A 16,950-nucleotide genomic window follows, 5' to 3' on the forward strand; every position below is an offset into this window, starting at 1 on the left:
TACCCCTGGCCCCTCTGAGCAAGAGGCACCTGTACTACCACTCCTATGTCCAGGAGGATCTGTACCACCGAATGTAGAGTCTTTGCCTTCACCTGATCCGAAGGGACGCCTGTCAAGCAGAATCTGCGAGGGGGACAGTTTTTGAAGGCTATGGCGTAACCTCGAGTGAAAAACTTCCCGTACCCAGGCATCTGAAGTGGTCTTCAACCATTCCTGGGTATACCCTAGAAGCCGGCCCCCCACCCTGGGGTCCCCCAGGGGGAGGCCCGCCCCGTTATGCGGTAGGCTTATCGGTCTTGGAAGCTGGCCGACGGGCAGCCCAGGCTCTTTTGGGCTTCGGCTCACCAGGTTTGGAAGTGCGGGCCTGTTTGTGGTACGCCTGACCTTTTGCTTTACCTGAAGGACGAAAGGAAGTACTTTTAGCCTTCGGCACAGAAGGAGCGGTACTTGGCAGACAGGCAGTTTTGGCAGTAGCCAAATCAGCCACTATCTTATTTAAGTCCTCCCCAAACAGAATATCTCCCTTAAAAGGGAGTACCTCCGGGGTTTTTCTAGAAACCAGAACCACGGACCAGGATCTCAGCCACAATATCCGGCGGGCCAGGACTGACGTAGTAGAAGCCTTGGCTAGAATACCGGCATCAGAAGACGCCTCTTTAATATAGTGAGAAGCTGTGACAATATATGACAAGCACTGTCTAGCATGGTCAGAAGAGATTTCAGCTTCCAACTCTAGGGCCCACGCTTCAATAGCCTCTGCAGCCCATGTCGCTGCAATAGTGGGCCTTTGCGCATCACCCGTGAGGGTGTAAATCGCTTTAAGACAACCCTCCACACGTTTATCCGTAGGCTCTTTCAGAGACGTGACGGTAGTGACCGGCAGAGCTGAGGAAACCACCATCCTTGCCTCATGCGAGTCCACTGGAGGAGGCGTCTCCCAATTTTTTTGACAGCTCTGGCGCGAGGGGATAGCGAGTCAGCATCTTCTTGTGAGGCACAAACTTCTTCCCTGGATTTTCCCAGGATTCCGGACGTATATCCACCAGGTGATCAGAATAAGGTAAAACATGTTTAACCATCTTCTGACGCTTGAACCCATCTGGTTTCTTAGGAGGGACGGATGGCTCGGGATCATCCGTAATCTGTAGAATCAACTTAATAGCCTCCAAAAGATCAGGAACATCCACTTGTGAACTACCCTCCCCCTCAGCAGTATCTGTGTCAGCATCTGTGGGGTCAGTGTAAGCGCCATCTTCATCAGACGAGGTGTCAGTGACAGCAGTGGATTGTGAGGAGGTAATAGCTCGCTTAGAGGACCCCTTGGTCTTAGGCGAGCGAGGGGAGGACTTTTTAGTAGTCAAAGACTGGTTCAATTTCTTCAATTGAGCAGACAAGTTATCTGCCCACGGCGGGTTAGCCGCGGGGACCACATACGGTTGAACCGGCATAGGAGGTCCCATAGGGGAGGCGTTATTTTAATAACTAGCATATTCAGAAGTGTGGAGAAAGTAGCCCACGGCGGGTCATTATGGACCCCCGTTGCCACAGTCCCACTGGGGGGCAAAGAGCCCCCACAACCAGAGCCCTCAGCTGCTATATTATCCTCATAGGGATCTGTGGCGTCAGCAACACCGGTAGTGTGTTCAGCCCCAGAACAGTTACCCTGAGAAGCAGACATGATATAACTTGCAATATCAGGTAACACAGTACACTTAGCAGCACAATACCTCTTAGCCAAACCCCTGTGCTGTGTAGTCAGCATAAGCAGGGATATAGGAGAGATATGGTGACTAAAATCACAGAGAAAATACAATTCTAGTATATCTTGTGAATATCCTATATTACAGTATTATAAACCTGATGCACCAAGCCCCCTCAGGTTAAAGAATATAGGGATAGAAAGTTGAGTGAGAAACATGAAATGAAATTCACCCAGCAAGCTAATAGACACACCTATAGTCACAGTTGTACAATGCAGAGGTTATTACAAACAATAATACTGCACTGGACTAGCTTATATATAGCTTTGTAGTCAATAGACTGCACAGTAAAAAACTGGATGTATATCACAGGGCACTTGTAACAGAGAACCCTGACTAAATGCACTTTTTCTTAACTATCACAGTCTAAACGACATGTAGAATACTTAAGTGTCTTGTAAAGTCAGAGCGCTGACTACCAGGCGGCTTTACAAAGGAGGATTTGCCCAAGCAGTCCCAGGAACAGTGTAGCTGAGAGAAATGGCGCCCAAACACTGACAGGGAGTGAGGGAGAGACAGATATGCAGCTCCAGGGCGGGAACATTTACTGTAAATGGCGCCCTGGGGCTGGGGGAGGGGCTCCAGGTCTAAGCCTTATCCCCTCTGCTGGCAAAACCACCTGGTACTGCGGGCTACTTGTAAAAAAGTTGAGTGAAAACCTGACCTGCACCCATGCCCTGGTGATCTAGTGGGATCGCCTGTATGCCACAGTGTCCACCACCAAGCGCGCGGCCTGCCTCCCACCGACCGCGCCGGATCGCAATACAGCACGGGGGGTCCCGCGAGCAGGACCCACTCACCACCTCCCGAAGCGCGGCCACGCGATCCCGGAGAACCCCAGCCGTGTGTGCCTGACAGGAAGAAAACCGGAGCCTCCCGCTGTAGTTACCCGGCAACTAGGGCGCGGGAGTGTACAGCGCCGCTGGGGAGAGATGGAGCTGCAGCAGTGAATGTCTCCTGACATCCCCACACTGCTGCAGCCCTTGAAGTCTTCTTAAAAAGCTTCTTTAGGGCTGCTAGGAGCAGCCCCTCTGTTAAGTGCCTGCTATCTGCGGCACCAACTACAAAACTGAGCTCCTGTGCAGGGAGGCGGGGTTATTGAGGAGGCGGTGCTATGCATCTTGGTAACAGTCAAAGCTTTTGAGCCTGTTGGTGCCTCGAATCAAGATCCTACTCTACACCCCAATGTCTATCCTTGTGGAGCCCAGTGTACCCCGTAGCAGAAACAAACAGTTTTGTATCTTTTATCCCCTTTCTCTAAGGTGCTTGGTGAATCCTTTAAAACAGTGAACCCTCTGGTATCACAACTCTATTGTATGTTTCTGGAGAACCATTAATCATCTTCCTTATGTTATAATTCAAGGAGGCTTTATTTGTAACACTGATTTGGAATATAAGCCATTTCTTTTATTACAAAGGTGATCTAGAAATGAGCAGAGCAGGGTAGTACGCCATGAACTAAACTGATAAAATGGACTTCAATATCCTGTCATTTTATTGTGGCCCTAGATTCCACTAGAAAATCAAACAGTGTATTGACTAATGCAGTGGTTGCAGCACACAGCATCTTCTGGTGTAAATCTCAGCCAGCAGACAAGATCTTACACATTCTCTTTTCTGAGACAGATTTGAAACGGCTGCATTAATTTATCAGCCATAGTAGTTTCTGACGACATCCATGATGTTCCCTATACTTTCAACTACTGAGATCAGCCGGCATTAATTTCTCAAGAGAAGAGCCTCTCTCGAAAAGGTTTAATTTCTACCCTTCAAACCAACCCACGCATGTAGTGTAGATCATGGTCCAGAGGTGGACCAAAATATCCAACTTATGTCATCCAAATCCCTCTCTTGAGGTCTGTACAACAATTAAACAGTTTATTGGGTGCACCTCTCTAATACTGGGTAGGACACAGATTGTTTACTCCAAATTGTGACCCCACTGCAGCAGAAAGCTTTGTCGTCACACTAGACAATTGATTTTTCTGATCTTCATCTGTCAAGTTTTGGTGAGCCTGAGCTCACTGTAGCCTGTCTTAACTGACTGTAGTGGAATCAGGTGTAATCTGCTGCTGATGTAGCCCACCCACTTCAAGTTGGGCTTTCATAAATGTTCTTTTGCATACAGTAGCAATGTTGCAACACAGAGTTATTTAAGTTATTATCGCACATCTGTCAGATTGAGCATATCTTGCAATTCCCCTCTGTCATCTCTTATTAAGGAGTTATCGCAGACAGAAGTGTCACAGTTTTGTGCACTATTCTTTCCAATCTATGAGAGTGATTATGCCATGGCCACTTAGATCACATTTCTTTCCCAATTCTTGCTACATTTCTGGAAAATAACAGATCCTCTTGACTATATCAGCTGTTTTTAGGCATTGAAATGCTGCCACAACTGGCTCCTTAAGTAGTTTCTTTATAAACTAGTGTACAGTTGTACCTAATGAAGGGGCCACTGATACACCTTTCAGACAAAAAAGGACCTGGGAATTTGCGGACTGGCGGAACAGGAGAGCTGACTCATCAGCCTGTGACGTCCACTTTTGATGCCTAAACTGTTTTGTAGGGCTGACCCGGGGTCAGTGTGAAAGGGGTCGACCTGGGAATAACCTGGATACAAGCTGCAATGTGAAAAGTGGAAGGAGCTGTGACCCAGGACCAACCAGTGTTCAAAATCCCTGAAGAAAAAAAAAAATCAGGGCCCCAGCCCCGGCTGCTATCTAAAAGGGGGTATGAGTGTACTCTAGCTCCATTCACAAATTCTTCCCTCACTGTGGTTTTCCATGAATCAGTCAGAAATCAACAATTATTTTTGGCAGATGGTAAACACAGACCCAGCCTCCAAGGGGTAGGTTTACTAAAGTTCTTTAAATAGAAAAAGAGATGGGGTTGGTCAGATCACCCAATTAGATTCTAGCTATCAATTCTCTACTGCATTCTAGAAAATGATATATGGAATCGGATTGTTTGCTATGGGCACCCCCACTTGTCCATTTTAGAAGCTTTACTAGAGCTAGTTTTTCTTTATCATTTGATTTTGTAACCTCAACTGAATAACCAAGTTTAGGTGACTGAAAATATTGTTAGCCATGTGCAATATAAAGCATGAAGATAAGGTAGAAAATTACCCTAAAGACAATAAGCAAACTGGCTTCATAACATTATAAAATGCCAATATTGAAATATCTTAAGGTGCCCATACACCTAAAGATTTTTCTTCCAATTTGGCTGGTTGGAATGTAAATCTGGTAACGGATGGGAGTAAATGACAGTTGACCATTTCAAATGGTCAACGGTCATTTGCTCCCATCCATTACCAGATTTTCGTTCCAACCAGCCAGATTGGAAGATAAATCTTTAGGTGTATGGGCACCTTTAGAGATGTCAAAAAAATGAAAATGCAAAGTTACACTACTGTAACAAGAATCTGATTTGAAAAATAAGATTTTACTTACCGATAAATCTATTTCTCGTAGTCCGTAGTGGATGCTGGGGACTCCGTCAGGACCATGGGGAGTAGCGGCTCCGCAGGAGACAGGGCACAAAACTAAAGCTTTAGGATCAGGTGGTGTGTACTGGCTCCTCCCCCTATGACCCTCCTCCAAGCCTCAGTTAGGATACTGTGCCCGGACGAGCGTACACAATAAGGAAGGATATTGAATCCAGGGTAAGACTCATACCAGCCACACCAATCACACCGTATAACTTGTGATCTAAACCCAGTTAACAGTATGACAAACGTAGGAGCCTCTGAACAGACGGCTCACAACAATAACAACCCGATTTTTTTTGTAACAATAACTATGTACAAGTATTGCAGACAATCCGCACTTGGGATGGGCGCCCAGCATCCACTACGGACTACGAGAAATAGATTTATCGGTAAGTAAAATCTTATTTTCTCTGACGTCCTAAGTGGATGCTGGGGACTTCGTCAGGACCATGGGGATTATACCAAAGCTCCCAAACGGGCGGGAGAGTGCGGATGACTCTGCAGCACCGAATGAGAGAACTCCAGGTCCTCTTTAGCCAGGATATCAAATTTGTAGAATTTTACAAACGTGTTCTCCCCCGACCACGTAGCAGCTCGGCAGAGTTGTAATGCCGAGACCCCCCGGGCAGCCGCCCAGGATGGGCCCACTTTCCTTGTGGAATGGGCCTTGACAGATTTAGGTTGTGGCAAGCCTGCCACAGAATGTGCAAGTTGAATTGTGCTACAAATCCAACGAGCAATCGTCTGCTTAGAAGCAGGAGCACCCAGCTTGTTGGGTGCATACAATATAAACAGCGAGTCAGACTTTCTGACTCCAGCCGTTCTTGAAATATATATTTTCAATGCCCGGACCACGTCCAACAACGTGGAATCCTCCAAATCGTTAGTAGCCGCAGGCACCCCAATAGGCTGGTTCAGGTGAAACGCTGACACCACCTTAGGCAGAAAATGAGGACGCGTCCGCAGTTCTGCCCTGTCCGAATGGAAAATCAGACATGGGCTCTTATATGATAAAGCCGCTAATTCTGATACTCTCCTGGCTGAAGCCAGGGCCAGTAGCATGGTTACTTTCCATGCAAGATATTTCAACTCCACCGATTTGAGTGGCTCAAACCAATGGGATTTGAGAAAATCCAAAACTACATTAAGATCCCACGGTGCCACTGGAGGCACAACCGGGGGCTGTATATGTAGTACTCCTTTTACAAAAGTCTGGACTTCAGGAACTGAAGCCAATTCTTTCTGGAAGAAAATCGACAGGGCCGAAATTTGAACCTTAATGGACCCCAATTTGAGGCCCATAGACAATCCTGTTTGCAAGAAATGCAGGAATCGACCCAGTTGAAATTCCTCCGTGGGGGCCTTCCTGGCCTCACACCACGCAACATATTTTCTCCAAATGCGGTGATAATGTTGTGCAGTCACCTCCTTCCTGGCTTTTACCAGTGTAGGAATGACCTCTTCCGGAATGCCTTTTTCCCTTAGAATTCGGCGTTCAACCGCCATGCCGTCAAACGCAGCCGCGGTAAGTCTTGGAATAGACACGGTCCCTGCTGAAGCAGGTCCCGTCTTAGAGGTAGAGGCCACGGATCCTCCGTGAGCATCTCTTGAAGTTCCGGGTACCAAGTTCTTCTTGGCCAATCCGGAGCCACGAGTATCGTTCTTACTCCCCTTTGCCGTATAATTCTCAGTACTTTTGGTATGAGAGGCAGAGGAGGAAACACATACACTGACTGGAACACCCACGGTGTTACCAGAGCGTCCACAGCTATTGCCTGAGGGTCTCTTGACCTGGCGCAATACCTGTCCAGTTTTTTGTTGAGGCGGGACGCCATCATATCCACCTTTGGTTTTCCCCAACGGTTCACAATCATGTGGAAGACTTCTGGATGAAGTCCCCACTCTCCCGGGTGTAGATCGTGTCTGCTGAGGAAGTCTGCTTCCCAGTTGTCCACTCCCGGAATGAACACTGCTGACAGTGCTATCACATGATCTTCCGCCCAGCGAAGAATCCTTGCAGCTTCTGCCATTGCTGTCCTGCTTCTTGTGCCGCCCTGTCTGTTTACGTGGGCGACTGCCGTGATGTTGTCCGACTGGATCAACACCGGCTGACCCTGAAGCAGGGGTTTTGCCAGACTTAGAGCATTGTAAATCGCTCTTAGCTCCAGTATATTTATGTGAAAAGACATCTCCAGGCTTGACCATACTCCCTGGAAGTTTCTTCCCTGTGTGACCGCTCCCCAGCCTCTCAGACTGGCATCCGTGGTCACCAGGACCCAGTCCTGTATGCCGAATCTGCGGCCCTCTAACAGATGAGCACTCTGTAACCACCACAGAAGAGACACCCTTGCCCGTGGTGATAAGGTTATCCTCTGGTGCATCTGCAGATGCGATCCGGACCATTTGTCCAACAGATCCCACTGAAAAGTTCGTGCGTGGAATCTGCCGAATGGAATCGCTTCGTAAGAAGCCACCATCTTTCCCAGGACTCTTGTGCATTGATGCACAGACACTTTTCCTGGTTTTAGGAGGTTCCTGACAAGTTTGGATAACTCCTTGGCTTTCTCCTCCGGAAGAAACACCTTTTTCTGAACCGTGTCCAGAATCATTCCCAGGAACAGCAGACGTGTTGTCGGTGTCAACTGAGATTTTGGAAAATTCAGATTCCACCCGTGTTGTTGCAGCACTAGTTGGGCTAGTGCTACTGCGTCCTCCAGCTGTTCTCTGGACCTTGCCCTTATCAGGAGATCGTCCAAGTAAGGGATAATTAATACGCCTCTTCTTCGAAGAAGAATCATCATTTCGGCCATTACCTTGGTAAAGACCCGAGGTGCCGTGGACAATCCAAACGGCAGCGTCTGAAACTGATGACGACAGTTTTGCACCACGAACCTGAGGTACCCTTGATGTGAAGGGCAAATTGGGACATGCAGGTAAGCATCCTTTATGTCCAGGGACACCATAAAGTCCCCTTCTTCCAGATTCGCTATCACTGCTCTGAGTGACTCCATCTTGAACTTGAATTTCTGTATGTACAGGTTCAAAGATTTCAGATTTAGAATAGGTCTTACCGAGCCGTCCGGCTTCGGTACCACAAATAGCGTGGAGTAATACCCTTTTCCCTGTTGTAGGAGGGGTACCTTGACTATCACCTGCTGAGAAAACAGCTTGTGAATGGCTTCCAATACCGTCGCCCTGTCTGAGGGAGACGTTGGCAAAGCAGACTTTTGGAACCGGCGAGGGGAAGACTTCTCGAATTCCAACCTGTAACCCTGAGATACTACCTGCAGGATCCAAGGGTCCACCTGTGAGCAAGCCCACTGTGCGCTGAAATTCCTGAGTCGACCCCCCACCGCTCCCGAGTCCGCTTGTACAGCCCCAGCGTCATGCTGAGGGCTTTGCAGAACCCTGGGAGGGCTTCTGTTCCTGGGCAGGGGCTGCTTGCTGCCCTCTCTTACCCCTTCCTCTGCCCTGGGGCAGATATGACTGTCCTTTTGCCCGCTTGTTCTTATAGGACCGAAAGGACTGCGGCTGAAAAGACGGTGTCTTTTTCTGTTGGGAGGGGGTCTGAGGTAAAAAGGTGGATTTTCCGGCAGTTGCCGTGGCCACCAGATCCGATAGACCTACGCCAAATAATTCCTCCCCTTTATACGGCAATACTTCCATATGTCGTTTGGAATCCGCATCACCTGACCACTGTCGCGTCCATAAACTTCTTCTGGCAGATATGGACATCGCACTTACTCTCGATGCCAGAGTGCAAATATCCCTCTGAGCATCTCGCATATAAAGAAAAGCATCCTTTAATTGCTCTATAGTCAATAAAATACTGTCCCTATCCAGGGTATCAATATTTTCAGTCAGGGAATCCGACCAGACCACCCCAGCACTGCACATCCAGGCTGAGGCGATGGCTGGTCGCAGTATAACACCAGTATGTGTGTATATACTTTTTAGGGTAGTTTCCAGCCTCCTATCAGCTGGATCCTTGAGGGCGGCCGTATCAGGAGACGGTAACGCCACTTGTTTTGATAAGCGTGTGAGCGCCTTATCCACCCTAGGGGGTGTTTCCCAGCGCGCCCTAACCTCTGGCGGGAAAGGGTATAATGCCAATAACTTTTTTGAAATTAGCACTTTTCTATCTGGGTTAACCCACGCTTCATCACATACAACATTCAATTCCTCTGATTCAGGAAAAACTACAGGTAGTTTTTTCACCCCCCACATAATACCCCTTTTTGTGGTACTTGCAGTATCAGAGATATGCAAAGCCTCCTTCATTGCCGTGATCATATAACGTGTGGCTCTACTTGAAAATACGTTTGTTTCTTCACCGTCGACACTAGATTCAGTGTCCGTGTCTGGGTCTGTGTCGACCGACTGAGGTAAAGGGCGTTTTACAGCCCCTGACGGTGTCTGAGACGCCTGGGCAGGTACCAACTGGTTTTCCGGCCGTCTCATGTCGTCAACTGATTTTTGTAATGTGCTGACATTATCACGTAATTCCATAAACAAAGCCATCCATTCCGGTGTCGACTCCCTGGGGGGTGACATCACCATTACCGGCAATTGCTCTGCCTCCACACCAACATCGTCCTCATACATGTCGACACACACGTACCGACACACAGCAGACACACAGGGAATGCTCTTATCGAAGACAGGACCCCACTAGCCCTTTGGGGAGACAGAGGGAGAGTTTGCCAGCACACACCCAAGCGCTATAATATATATGGGAACAACCTTATATAAGTGTTGTATCCTTATAGCAGCTTAAATATATAAAATATCGCCAAAAAAAGTGCCCCCCCTCTCTGTTTTACCCTGTTTCTGTAGTGCAGTGCAGGGGAGAGTCCTGGGAGCCTTCCTCACAGCGGAGCTGAGCAGGAAAATGGCGCTGTGTGCTGAGGAGAATAAGCCCCGCCCCCTATTCCGGCGGGCTTTTCTCCCGGAGTTTGTAATATCTGGCAGGGGTTAAATACATCCATATAGCCTCAAGGGCTATATGTGATGTATTTTTTAGCCATAAAAGGTATTATACATTGCTGCCCAGGGCGCCCCCAGCAGCGCCCTGCACCCTCCGTGACCGTTGGTGTGAAGTGTGTGACAACAATGGCGCACAGCTGCAGTGCTGTGCGCTACCTTCATGAAGACTGAAAAGCCTTCTGCCGCCGGTTTCTGGACCTTCAATCTTCAGCATCTGCAAGGGGGGTCGGCGGCGCGGCTCCGGGACGAACCCCAGGGCGAGACCTGTGTTCCGACTCCCTCTGGAGCTAATGGTGTCCAGTAGCCTAAGAAGCCAATCCATCCTGCACGCAGGTGAGTTGAACTTCTCTCCCCTAAGTCCCTCGATGCAGTGAGCCTGTTGCCAGCAGGACTCACTGAAAATAAAAAACCTAAAACTTTTTCTAAGCAGCTCCTTAAGAGAGCCACCTAGATTGCACCCTGCTCGGACGGGCACAAAAACCTAACTGAGGCTTGGAGGAGGGTCATAGGGGGAGGAGCCAGTACACACCACCTGATCCTAAAGCTTTAGTTTTGTGCCCTGTCTCCTGCGGAGCCGCTATTCCCCATGGTCCTGACGGAGTCCCCAGCATCCACTTAGGACGTCAGAGAAATAGGATTTGAATTACCTACCGGTAAATCCTTTTCTCGTAGTCCGTAGAGGATGCTGGGGTCCATATTAGTACCATGGGGTATAGACAGGTCCACCAGGAGCCATTGGCACTTTAAGAGTTTAACAGTGTGGGCTGGCTCCTCCCTCTATGCCCCTCCTACCAGACTAAGTCTAGAAACTGTGCCCGAGGAGACAACATACTTAGAGAGAAGGAAATACACAGATATTGGCGAGATTCACACCAGCTCAAACACAACAAGGCAAATCCAGCCAACATGCCCGAAAACTCTGCAACAACTGAAACAGTACTGAAACAGTAAAGAACGCAGAACTTACCTAGGAACCAGGCAGTACTGAATCAAACAACCACTGCAGGATAAAGAAGCGCTGGGCGGACGCCCAGCATCCTCTACGGACTACGAGAAAAGGATTTACCGGTAGGTAATTAAAAATAAGAATTTACTTACCGATAATTCTATTTCTCGTAGTCCGTAGTGGATGCTGGGGACTCCGTCAGGACCATGGGTTTTTTTTTTTTTTTTTAATAAAGTAATTTTTATTCAATAATATGTAGATTGAGTTACAGACATTGCATATCAACGGCATTTCACATCATCACATTAATCACATCTTCGTTTACATAGATTTTGTCAGCCCGTCTGAGCCTGCAACATCTGCAGTCAGTATATAAATCTACATGTCCGTTTTTTAATTTTTTACCCTTAAACTAACCCACAAAAGGGTACATAAAAAGAAAATAAAAAGAAATAAATAAGAAACATAGGAAGAACATAGTAAGAAGTAGTCATCTGAACTAGGACCTTATCAGTCGCATATGTATTAAGGTAGGCCCGCAGAGCTGAGCTGTCAGCCTTCTAAACATACATCATTATAAATTAGATCATTGGCACAATAGCTCTTCAGTATCCACTATGATTGAGGGACCAGGTGGGAATGGGGAGACTCCAGCCAACGAGACCAAATTCTTTCAAACTTGGCCGATGCGTTCTGTTTCATATAAATATATCTTTCCTTGAGTATTGTGTCGTTAACCAAGGTCTTGAGCGCAGAGATTAAAGGGCCGCTAGGGGCCATCCAGAGTCTCGCAATGCAAACCTTAGCCAAGGCACATACATTGCGAGCATATAGATCGACCGGGCCAGTCTCAGAAGTAGAGCCTCCTATCCCCAAAATACAGAATTGTGGGGTAAGCAGTCCGCCAGTCACTCCCGTACTCTCCAGCACCGATCTAACCCCCGACCAGAACACCCGTAGTCTTGGGCAATCCCATACCATATGCCAAAATGTTCCCATATCCGCCTCGCACTTAGGGCAGAGACCAGATCTGCCAGTCCCAAAAGAGGCCAGTCTAGCTGGAGTCATATATGTTCTATGTAGAATGAAGAATTGGATTTGTTGGTATCTGAGGGACTTGGTGACTGTAGCGGGGTATTCCAGAGCAAGAGCCCAGTCCTCCTCACCCATGAGACCTACATCCTCCTCCCATTTTCCACGGAGACGTGTCAGAGGGTCCGCATGGATTTTGGTGAGAAGATATCCATACGCAAGGGAAACCATCTTAGTTCGACCCAATGTAGTTACAAAGGTCTTGATGGGAAATGGGAGGATTCGCGGGGGGGAATCCGCAAACTGGGACTGGAGGGCATGTCGAAGTTGAAGGTATCTGAAAAAATATGAGTTAGGTAAGCCAAACTCATCTTTCAGTTGCTGAAAGGATTTGAGTGAGTCATTTAGGTAGAGTTGGGAAATAGAGACCACCGATCTAGGGGCCCACACCTCCCGTCCCTCAAGCGCATGCAACTCAGGAAGCCAGTCAGAGTACCAAAGGGGGGTGTCTGGGTCCAGGTCGACGTACCCTAAGAGGTCTCTCAGGGCCCGCCATATTTTTAAGGCCTGAAAAATAATAGGGGGAAGAAACCGGGCCCCGCTCCCACTCAGCAGCAGCTGTATAGGAGAGAGGTGAGGAAAATAGCAGCGGATAAACTCACACTGCAAGGTATCATCGCCAGAATCCCGCACCCATACACTAATATGAGTCATCTGAGCAGCGTAGTAATACATCTGGAAATTAGGCAAGGCTAGGCCGCCATCAGAGCGCAGCCTAGTGAGAGTATTTAATTGTATCCTAGGTCGTTTGTTAGCCCAAACAAGTGAGGATAGAACACTATTTAGTTTCCTAAAGAATGTTGGATAGATATATACGGGGGATTGAAGTATAATGTATAGGAGTTTGGGCAGTATGATCATTTTAGTGAGATTAACCCTGCCAGACACCGTCAATGGAAGCCTACACCAGGTTTTGGATTTGCACACGATCTGCTGCATGGTCGGGCCCAGATTCAGAGGGATGAAATTAGAAGGGTCATTAGTTATTTGGATTCCAAGGTATTTAAATTGTGTTGTCCAACATAATGGTAGGGAAATTTTTGGAACAGTAGGAGGGGGGCCTATGACTGGCATAATATATGATTTAGACCAGTTGATCAAAAGACCCGAGTGAGCACCAAAGTCCTCAATCACACGCAGCAGAACGGGCATTGACCTGGCGTAGTCTTGCAAAAATAATAACATGTCGTCGGCATAAAGTGCTATCCTATCCTCACGTGAGCCCGTGCAAATTCCCACAATATCTGGGTGTGATCGTATCAAACAGGCCAAGGGCTCGATGGCCAAGGCAAACAGTGCGGGGGATAGGGGACAGCCCTGTCTGGTACCCCGGGACAATTGAAAGGAGGGGGATACATAACCATTCACCAAGATCCTGGCACTCGGATGCTGGTACAGTAATTTAGTCCATCTGATATAGTTGGGCCCAAAGCCCATACAAGACATCACCTCCCATAAATAAGCCCATTCAATACTGTCAAAGGCCTTGGCCGCGTCCAGCGAGACCACAGCCGAGTCAGAAGGGAAGTCACGTGGGAGTTGTAAAATGGTATACAGTCTACGTAGGTTGATAGATGTGGACTTCCCAGGCATGAAGCCAGTCTGATCTGGATGAACGAGGGAGGTGATCACTGTATTAAGTCGTACTGCCAATATCTTTGCCAGGATCTTGGCGTCGGTGGGGATTAGGGATATCGGTCTATAGGAATCCGGAGACCTAGGGTCTTTACCGGGCTTTGGGATCACTATTATAATTGCCTCTGACATAGAGGGGGGAAGTTCGTTATTGGTAAATATATCTAGGAATAAGGCATGGAGCCTGGGCCCGAAAAAATCAACGTGAGTTTTGTATACTTCTGAGGGAATTCCGTCACACCCCGGGGCCTTGCCACTGGGAGACATACCAATAGCCGCAGTCACCTCCGCGAGCGTCAAGGGTGCTTCCAGTGCCTCACGGGCCTCGGGGGGGGGGGGGAGCACGGGTAGCGAGATACCCGCCAAATAGTAGGAGAGATCCATAGTGGAGAACGTCAATTGTGAACTGTAAACTTTGGTGTAGTAGGATCGGAATAGCTGCGCAATGTCCGGTGTGGTGTCAACAAAGGACCCATCCCCATCGGACATTTGTGTAATTACAGTCCCAGGGCGATCCTGATGTATCAGCCGGGCCAGGAGGCCACCCGTCCTATCAGCCTGCATATAAATATTAGTGGCCCTAAAGAGGAGGGACCGTGAGTTTTTATCGGACAGGTGGGCAAGCCACGCCGACTGGGCCACCAGCCAACGTGTTTTCGTCGTGGGGGTACCATCTAGCAAATATTGAGACTCTAAATCTCTGGCGTCACTCTCCAGGGCCTTCTCCCTTTCTCTAGAGGACACTTTGTGAGCTGCTATGCGTCCTATATAAGAGCCCCTCAGAAAAGCCTTGAATGAATCCCATACCATAGTCCCCGGGGCAGATCCTGTGTTGTCACTAAAGTAACCCTCCCACTGAGTCTCCAGGTCACCACAGTCACCCAGCTGAGTCAGCCAAGATGGGTGCAGCTTCCAATAAGAGTGTCCCCTCTGACCCTTCACAGCTAGAGTCATCAACAAGGGGGAATGGTCAGAGATCCCTCGGGCCTCATAACGGACGTCAGTGATCGCAGGGATAAGGGCGGGGGACACCAGTACCAGGTCTATTCTAGAAAAGGAGCCATGTGTGCCGGAGAAACAGGAGAACTGACGGACTGCAGGGTGGCGAAGCCTCCACACATCAACCCATTGTAGATTATTCAAAAAAATCAGCAAATTTGGTATAACCACTACCCACCATCACATCATTCGGAGACCGCCATCGGTCCACAGAGACATCTAATATATTATTAAAGTCGCCCAAACATATCACCGGAGTGGTAGGGGAGGAAGCTATAAAAGATGCAGCTTGCTGCAGTACAGCGTATGAAAAAGGAGGGGGGACATACACTGCTAAAATGTAATATGGCTGGGAACTTAGTTTGCATTCCAGAAACACAAATCTGCCATACGTGTCAGTTTTGACCGATATTAACTCAAATTGCACCGTTTTTTTAATCAGAACAGACACACCCCTGGAGAAGGAGGAATGAGAGGCATGGTAAGCCCATCCCACCCAGGCCCGTCTTAGAGATAACAACCTATTTCCCTGCAAGTGGGTCTCGCTAAGGCATGCAATGTCCGGGTCATATTTCTTAATCATATTTAGAACCAAAGAACGTTTGATTTTGTTATTTAGTCCCCGGACATTCCATGCCAGGAATCTCAAGTTACTCATGACCCCAGGTATACACTATGTACCACACGGATAGACATCGCACAATATATATCCAAATATCAGCACCATTAGCCATAGCGACATATATCTCATAGGAGCTCTGCGTTATAAGCCACAATATCTGGTATATCAAACATCCCAGTTTCAGAAAAAACATAGATATGAAAAATAATAAACTAAAGAAAAGAAACCAAAAACAATAAGAAGAGCCGCAACTAGCAGCTTCCCAACCATCCCTCCCCTCCCCGTACACCACCCCGAACTCCGGCATACTTATATCCCAAAACGCCAAATCCAACTACCAAATGCTAAGAAGGCCCAGATTCTCAACTTAACCTAAACCCTCTAAACCAGTAGCACCTGAACTTGGAAAAGTCTTGAGCCACCAATGCAAAAGGTGGGGGGCTCCCCGAATTGTGGTCGTCTCCTCCGGTGGTCAAGATCCCGGCATCTTCAGCGCAGGGAATCAGTCCGGAGCTAGCTGACGAGCACCCGGCGCATATCCGTCCAGCCACTGGGCCGCCTCTCTAGGAGAATTAAAAACTTGGACTCCCCATCCGCCACCACTCGGAGCCGAGAGGGAAACAGCATGGAATATGAGAGGTTGAGGTCCCGCAGGCGTCGCTTGATAGGCATAAACTGGGCCCTGTCCTTTTGAACGTCCGCGGCAAAGTCCGGGAAGGCCGACACTCTGACTCCGTTGCGGACCAATGGGCCCTTTGTACGGCCAAGGCGGAGGACCGAGTCACGATCCTTATAGTGCAGGAATTTGGCGATGAAGGTGCGAGGAGGGGCACCAGGAGGTAGTGGCCGAGATGGTATCCTGTGCGCTCGCTCCACCGTGAATTGTGCCGTAAAGGACTCCGTCCCATATATCTCTTTGAGCCAGGATTCGAGGAAGTCCTCCGGCTGCGAGCCCTCCTCTCTCTCAGGCAGACCTACAAATCGGACATTGTTTCTGCGCAGTCGACCCTCCATGTCTAGGAGCTTGGTTTGGAGAGATGAGACCTGCTGGGTCACTGCGGACACGGATTGCTTAAGGGGGCCACACACATCCTCCAAGTTGGAAACACGCGTCTCCGCCTCACCCACTCTCTCACGTATACGTTGAACATCTTGTCGTAGTAAGGAGAGGTCGCACTGCACCTTTTCCATCTTATCGGAGAGACGCTGCTCACTGCCTGCTATAGCTTCCAACACCTGCTGGATAGACGGCGCCTCCGCTGTAATTGGGGAGTTGGTGATAGACGCTGGAGGGGAGCTTGAGTGTATTGGAGAGGCACCCTGAGGTGGAGCCGATGACCCCCTGGGGTTGGGTTGCCTAGTAAATCTTTCTAGTTTGGCAGCGGCCGCACTCCGGCCTCCCCCAACCATATTG

The 16,950-nt window shown here is 48.5% G+C and overlaps 1 protein-coding gene across 5 annotated transcripts in view; it reads right to left on the reverse strand.

Moving 5' to 3' along the window:
- CHD8 (chromodomain helicase DNA binding protein 8) overlaps window positions 1-16,950 on the reverse strand; it is a 371,271-nt gene that overhangs the window by 242,128 nt on the left and 112,193 nt on the right. The gene's annotated exons all lie outside the window — the stretch shown is intronic.

Source organism: Pseudophryne corroboree, chromosome 1 (assembly GCF_028390025.1).
Source record: "Pseudophryne corroboree isolate aPseCor3 chromosome 1, aPseCor3.hap2, whole genome shotgun sequence".
NCBI classification, from domain to species: Eukaryota; Metazoa; Chordata; class Amphibia; order Anura; family Myobatrachidae; genus Pseudophryne; species Pseudophryne corroboree.